This window comes from Mirounga angustirostris, unplaced genomic scaffold (genome assembly GCF_029215605.1).
Source record: "Mirounga angustirostris isolate CCGP_5_RB_7025 unplaced genomic scaffold, mMirAng1.0.hap1 SCAF_6, whole genome shotgun sequence".
NCBI classification, from domain to species: Eukaryota; Metazoa; Chordata; class Mammalia; order Carnivora; family Phocidae; genus Mirounga; species Mirounga angustirostris.
Window position 1 is genome coordinate 58,236,929 of NW_026991714.1, and position 6,190 is coordinate 58,243,118.

Consider the following 6,190-nt stretch of genomic DNA (forward strand, 5'->3'; position numbering starts at 1 on the left):
ATACTGCAATTAAAAACAATACCATCTAAAATAGTATTTAAAACATCGTTACAAGAATAAATATAACAAAATATGTATAAGATCGTACACTGAAAAACAGAAAACATTACTGAGAAATGAAAGAATACCCAAATTGGAGACAAAAATGACCATCATTGACTGAACATTCAATACTGTAAAGACTACAATTCTCTGAAATATCACAGATTGAACATAATACCAATCAAAACCAATAGTCTTTTTTGCAGAAATTGACAAACTGATTCTAAAATTTATATGGGAATTAGAGGCGCCTGGCTGGCTTAGTTGGTAGAACATGTGACTCTTTCCTTATCTTTGGGTCATGAGCTCAAGCCCCATGATGGGGGTAGAGTTTATTTAAAAAAAAAAAAAATTGGGCGCCTGGGTGGCTCAGTTGGTTAAGCGACTGCTTTCGGCTCAGGTCATGATCCTGGAGTCCCTGGATCGAGTCCCGCATCGGGCTCCCTGCTCGGCAGGGAGCCTGCTTCTCCCTCTGACCCTCCCCCCTCTCATGTGCTCTCTCTCTCTCATTCTCTCTGTCTCAAATAAATAAATAAAAATCTTTAAAAAAAAAAAAATTATATGGGAATGAAAAGAACCCAGAATAGCCAAAATAATTTTGAACAAAAAGAACTAAGTTCAAAATAATGCAAGCTGATTTCAATATTCACTATAAAGACATGAAGTACTGGCACAAAGACGGACAATGGAACATGGTAGAGACATTAATCAATATACATCCTACAATGGAACATGATAGAGTCATTAATTTACATATATGGCCAATTAATTTTCAACAAAGAGGAAAAGACAGTTTTTTCACAGATGATGCTGGAACAACTGCACATTCATATGCTAAGAAATGACCCTTACCTCACAGCATATATAAAAATTAACTCAAAATTGTTCACAGACCTAAATGTAAGAATTAAAAATAGAAAACTTCTAGGAAAAAAAAAACACAGTATAAATCTTTGTGACCTTGGATTAGGTAGATTCCTAAATAGAACACATAACATGAACTATAAAAGATGCCGTTAAGAAAAAGAAAAGCAAGACCAACTAGGAGAAAAATATTTGCAAAATATTTTTGATTAAGGACTTGTACCAAGAACATATAAAAGAGGGACGCCTGGGTGGCTCAGTCGTTAAGCGTCTGCCTTCAGCTCACGTCATGATCCCAGGGTCCTGGGATCGAGCCCTGCATCGGGCTCTCTGCTTGGCGGGAAGCCTGCTTCTCCCTCTCCCACTCCCCCTGCTTGTGTTCCCTCTCTCGCTGTGCCTCTCTCTGTCAAATAAATAAATAAAATCTTTAAAAAAACAAAACAAAAAAAGAACATATAAAAGAATTCTTACAATATTAAGTAGGTAAATCTGAACATTTAACCAAAATATACAGATGGCAAATAAGCCATGAAAAGATATTCAACATCATTAATCATTAGGAATAAATCAAATGCAAATTAAAATGGTAATGATATTATTATACCTGCATACTGAGAAAGGCTAAAATTAGGAAGACTCACAATGCCAAGTGCAGTGGGAATGCAGTATGGTACAACTATTTTGGAAAACAGTTTGGCAATTTCTTATAAAGTTAAATACACTTATACAACTTGGCAATCCCATTGCACATATTACCCAAGAAATAAGAATTTAAAAGGGTCCTACTCTAGGTATTTTTTCCCAAGGATTAACAAGGTTTCATTATTTATATTTTCTTTATAGCAGTGTTTTAAATTTGTTTAATCTATTGCAAGTACTTGGGAAACCCACCCACCCTATTAACTGTTGAAGTTAATAACATTCCATTATAATTATTAAAAATACAAACCATCTAGTATAGTTTTGCAAACCTCAAGCCAAGACGCATTATCTACTAGGTCAACAACACCATTTTTAACATGATACAGAACAGAAAATAGTAAGGCTAACCACCACCTGGAGAATCTTTTAGTTGTATTTGTGTATCACAAGTTGCCATATAAATGTATTTTTACTGTGGATCATGGTCAAACATTTTAGAAATACTGACCTAAAACAAATCTGTAATATAAATTCTACATTACCTCAGCTCCTATCCCTTCTAAACATTTTCATCCTATACCAGGGAGGAATGAAATCCACAGTAGAACTATTTCACTGTCTGCAATTGCTATGATTGATATGCCTTTGGTGGTCTTATCTTCAGGAATTATCAGCTTATGCTATTAAAAGCATTTGTCAAATTTGACAGTCATTGTCAAAAAAATCAGACATCTTTCAACTTCCATTGAGATTTCACAACTAAAGAAACAAAATACAAATATTCCACTAACTTTTCCCCACTAGCTAACAAGGAAGCATAAACCAGAATTTACAGACTCTCATATAATATATTGTAACTTGGCAACACATTATGAAGAAGTAGGTAAAGTACATGTATTCAGGATATGCTAAAGAATAATCTAAATGTAGGGGCGCCTGGATGACTCAGCCAGTTAAACATAAAACTCTTGATTTCAGTTCAGGTCATAATGTCAGGGTCAAGGGATCGAGCCCTGCACTGGGCTCCGTGCTCATCAGAGAGTCTGCTTGAGCTTCTCTCCCTCTCTCTTCGCCTACCCCTGTGCACGCTCTCCTAAAATAAATAAATAAAATCTTAAAAAAAATTCATCCAAATGCAGAATTATCCATTTCAATACATACTGACTCCAATGACATTCAAATGACATAGACTTCCTAACTCCAGCATAAAGGTATCATTGGCTGCCTGCTATAGCATGAATGGTTGTATCCCTTCAAAAATTCCTATGTTGGGCGCCTGGGTGGCTCATATGGTTGGGCGTCTGCCTTCGGCTCAGGTCATGGTCCCAGCGTCCTGGGATCGAGTCCCGCATCGGGCTCCCTGCTCCTTGGGAGCCTGCTTCTCCCTCTGCCTCTCTCTCTCTCTCTGTCTCTCATGAATGGATGGATAAAATCTTAAAAAAAAAAAAAAAAAAAAAAATTCCTATGTTGAGGGGCACCTGGGTGGCTCAGATGGTTAAGTGTCTGCCTTCAGGTCAGGTCATGATCTCAGGGTCCTGGGATCAAGCCCCACATCGGGCTCCTGGCTCAGCGGGGAGCCTGCTTCTCATCTCCGTCTGCCTCTTCCCCTGCTCATGCTCATTCTCTCTCTGTATCTCTGTGTCTCAGATGAATAAATAAAATCTTTAAAAAAAAAATTCCTATGTTGAAATCCTAACCCCCAAGGTGATAGTACTAGGAGGTGGGATCTTTGAGAGGTAATTAGGTTAGGATTAGTGCCCTTATAAGACCACAGAGAGTGCCAGGAAGCAGGCCCTCCTCACAAGACCAAGATCCTGATGTGAGCACCCTACTCTCAGCCTTCCAGCCTCTAAAACTGTGAGAAATAAATGTCTATTGTTTATAAGCTACCCAGTTTATGCTATCTTAGTCACAGCAGCCCAAGCTGACCAGGACACTGCCTAATCATAGCTTAAGCATTTTATATTAAACATACTATACATTATGGCAAACAACTCCCTAGAAAAGTTCCTTTACTCTCTTGTCAGTTACTGTCTTTTAATGTAGAAGGGTTAGAAAGTATAAATTCAGGTTATAGGCAAGTCTTTAAAATGAGGGGAATATGAATAGAAGAGGAAATGTACAGAAACCAGTGTCTTTTATAAGCAGTGTTTATAAAGCTGTGTGTGTATAAATAATATGTGAGCAATAAGTTACTATAATAATCACTTAATTCCAAAAGCATTACTCTATAGCTATACAATATCTTAAGAAACTGAAACATTTAAATCTACAGGTGTTTCTGACTCTGGATTTGGTAAGTACTCTTTAAAAACATAAATACTACAATGAAATTTAGATCAGGCCCATAAAGATTATAATAATATATAATAATTATAATATATAATAATAATCTTTAATAATAATGGTAAACCAAACAACAGTCTGTTGTTTCAGGTGAATCTTGTGAATTTGGAGGTTTTAAGTAAACATATATATCTTTTTCTTCTAAATAACATGTAACAGGAGTGCCTGGGTGGCTCAGTTGGTTAAGCGGCTGCCTTTGGCTCAGGTCATGATCCCAGGGTCCTGGGATGGAGCCCCACATCGGGCTCCCTGCTCACTGGGGAGTCTGCTTCTCCCTCTGCTCCCCTTCACCCCTGCTCATGCTTACTTGCACTCTCTCTCTTCTGTCAAATAAATACAAATTAAAAAAAATATATGACAAATTATTTATCTTCATTCCCACAATATAAAAAGATGTTTTATGAACTCCAGTTTTAATATGAGGAAAATAGTAATTAATCGAATTTAAACACCTACAAAGCTTGAATACTACTATTGGAAAGACACATGCTATAGTGAAATAATTTGAAATGTAAATGTTACAAGAAAAACCTGTCAATTCTATCTGTGAATTATTTATTTAGCAGTAACTCATTATTAAAAATACAAATAATGGAAATAAATTAGAAAAATAACCTACAGTACTGTAAACAATAAAAATGTTTGAAGTCTCAAAATAAAAAAGGAATCTACTTTCTAAAACTCTTTAAGCTTTTTAAAAGGCTTTGTAGGAGTACTTCAAAATATTATTTTTTAAAAACTCATTAATTCAGGCACTACTAATGTGGAATTTACTAGTTCCTGAATGCTAAACCAAGATTAGCACAGGGGTGTGGAAGAGTTAGATAAAGTAATGGTGTAGGGGTGCCTGGGTGGCTCAGTTGGTTAAGCGACTACCTTCAGCTCAGGTCATGATCCCAGGGTCCTGAGATCGAGTCCCGCATCGGGCTCCCTGCTCTGCGGGGAGCCTGCTTCTCCCTCTCCCACTCCCCCTGCTTGTGTTCCCTCTCTCGTTGTGTCTCTGTCAAATAAATAAATAAAATCTTTAAAAAAAAAAAAAGTAATGGTGTAAAGAAGGTCTACTAAGGCCAAGAAATTATTTCACAAGCTATTTTCAAATATTTAGAAAACCACTTTTAAAGGATGCTGTTTCAAGAATATGCTAATTATAAAGTACATATTAACACATTTAAAACATTAAGATAAAAAACTGCCGTGCGTATTTGAAAACCTGTAATTCGGACTTCCTACAGAAGTCAATGGACTCCTGCTCTTCAATTTCCCTCTACCAAATGCAAACTCCATTCCCATTAGGGAGTTAAAGGAGGAAGGGAAAAAAGGAAATGTGTAGGTTCATATTTTAACTGTCATAGATACAGCTGAACTAAATGAGCCAGAAAAAAACATTAATATTTAAAACTATATACATCAGTACTTAAACAGTCCAACTAATACAGGACTAAACAAATTTACTCATGTAGAACACAGTATTGAAGTTTGTTTTATCAAGCTAAAATTAAATTTTTTTTCAACAAATATTAAAAGAAATACTGCACATCTTTTTAGGTTAATGGCTTAAAAAAATCACTCTCTACTGATGTTTAATCTTAAAACAATTAATTACCACCCTAACCTGGAACAAGTACACAAGCATGTACAAGGATGTTCACAGCAATGCTTCAGTAACAGCCAAGGTCCATTTACAGAGGAAAGGTTTGAGTCACCTACAGTATCTTCGTACAGTTAAATACTATGCAATAGTTTAAAAGACTGAATAGGTCTATTTTTACTGCCTGGAGAGATCTCCAAGACCTAATATAGAAAAAGCAAGTTGCAAAACAATGTTTACAATAGGACACCATATATGCAGGTTACACACACACACACACACACACACAAACTATAGCATTTCTATATGTATATATGTGCTTGTAAAAATGCAAAGAAAAAGGTCTGGAGAAATATTCAGGAAACAGATAACAGTGTTACCCCTAAGAGTGTGTGTATGAAACTGGAATGGGAGGGAATCACAGGGATTTCTGCTTCATTTTTATTAAGTCTGTACAACGAGAATGTATTCATATGTCACTTGAGACACTAAAAAACAAGAATAAGAAAAAAATGCTTGCTCAGTTCTCCCAAATAATTTACAAACCAGAACCGTTAGGTATAAGGAGATTTTTCTTTTATTGACTTGAAAGCAAAACCAAATGCCATCAACACTTACCTAGCAAAAAGTGACAAAACTGGAAAGAAAAAAAGTTTTAAGTGATATCTTCCCTCCAAATAAAAAAGAATAAAGTGTGCTGAAAAGACT

The 6,190-nt window shown here is 35.9% G+C and overlaps 1 protein-coding gene across 8 annotated transcripts in view; it reads right to left on the reverse strand.

The window, feature by feature from the left end:
- DCAF6 (DDB1 and CUL4 associated factor 6) overlaps nucleotides 1–6,190 on the reverse strand; it is a 135,878-nt gene that overhangs the window by 128,458 nt on the left and 1,230 nt on the right. The window lies entirely within an intron of this gene.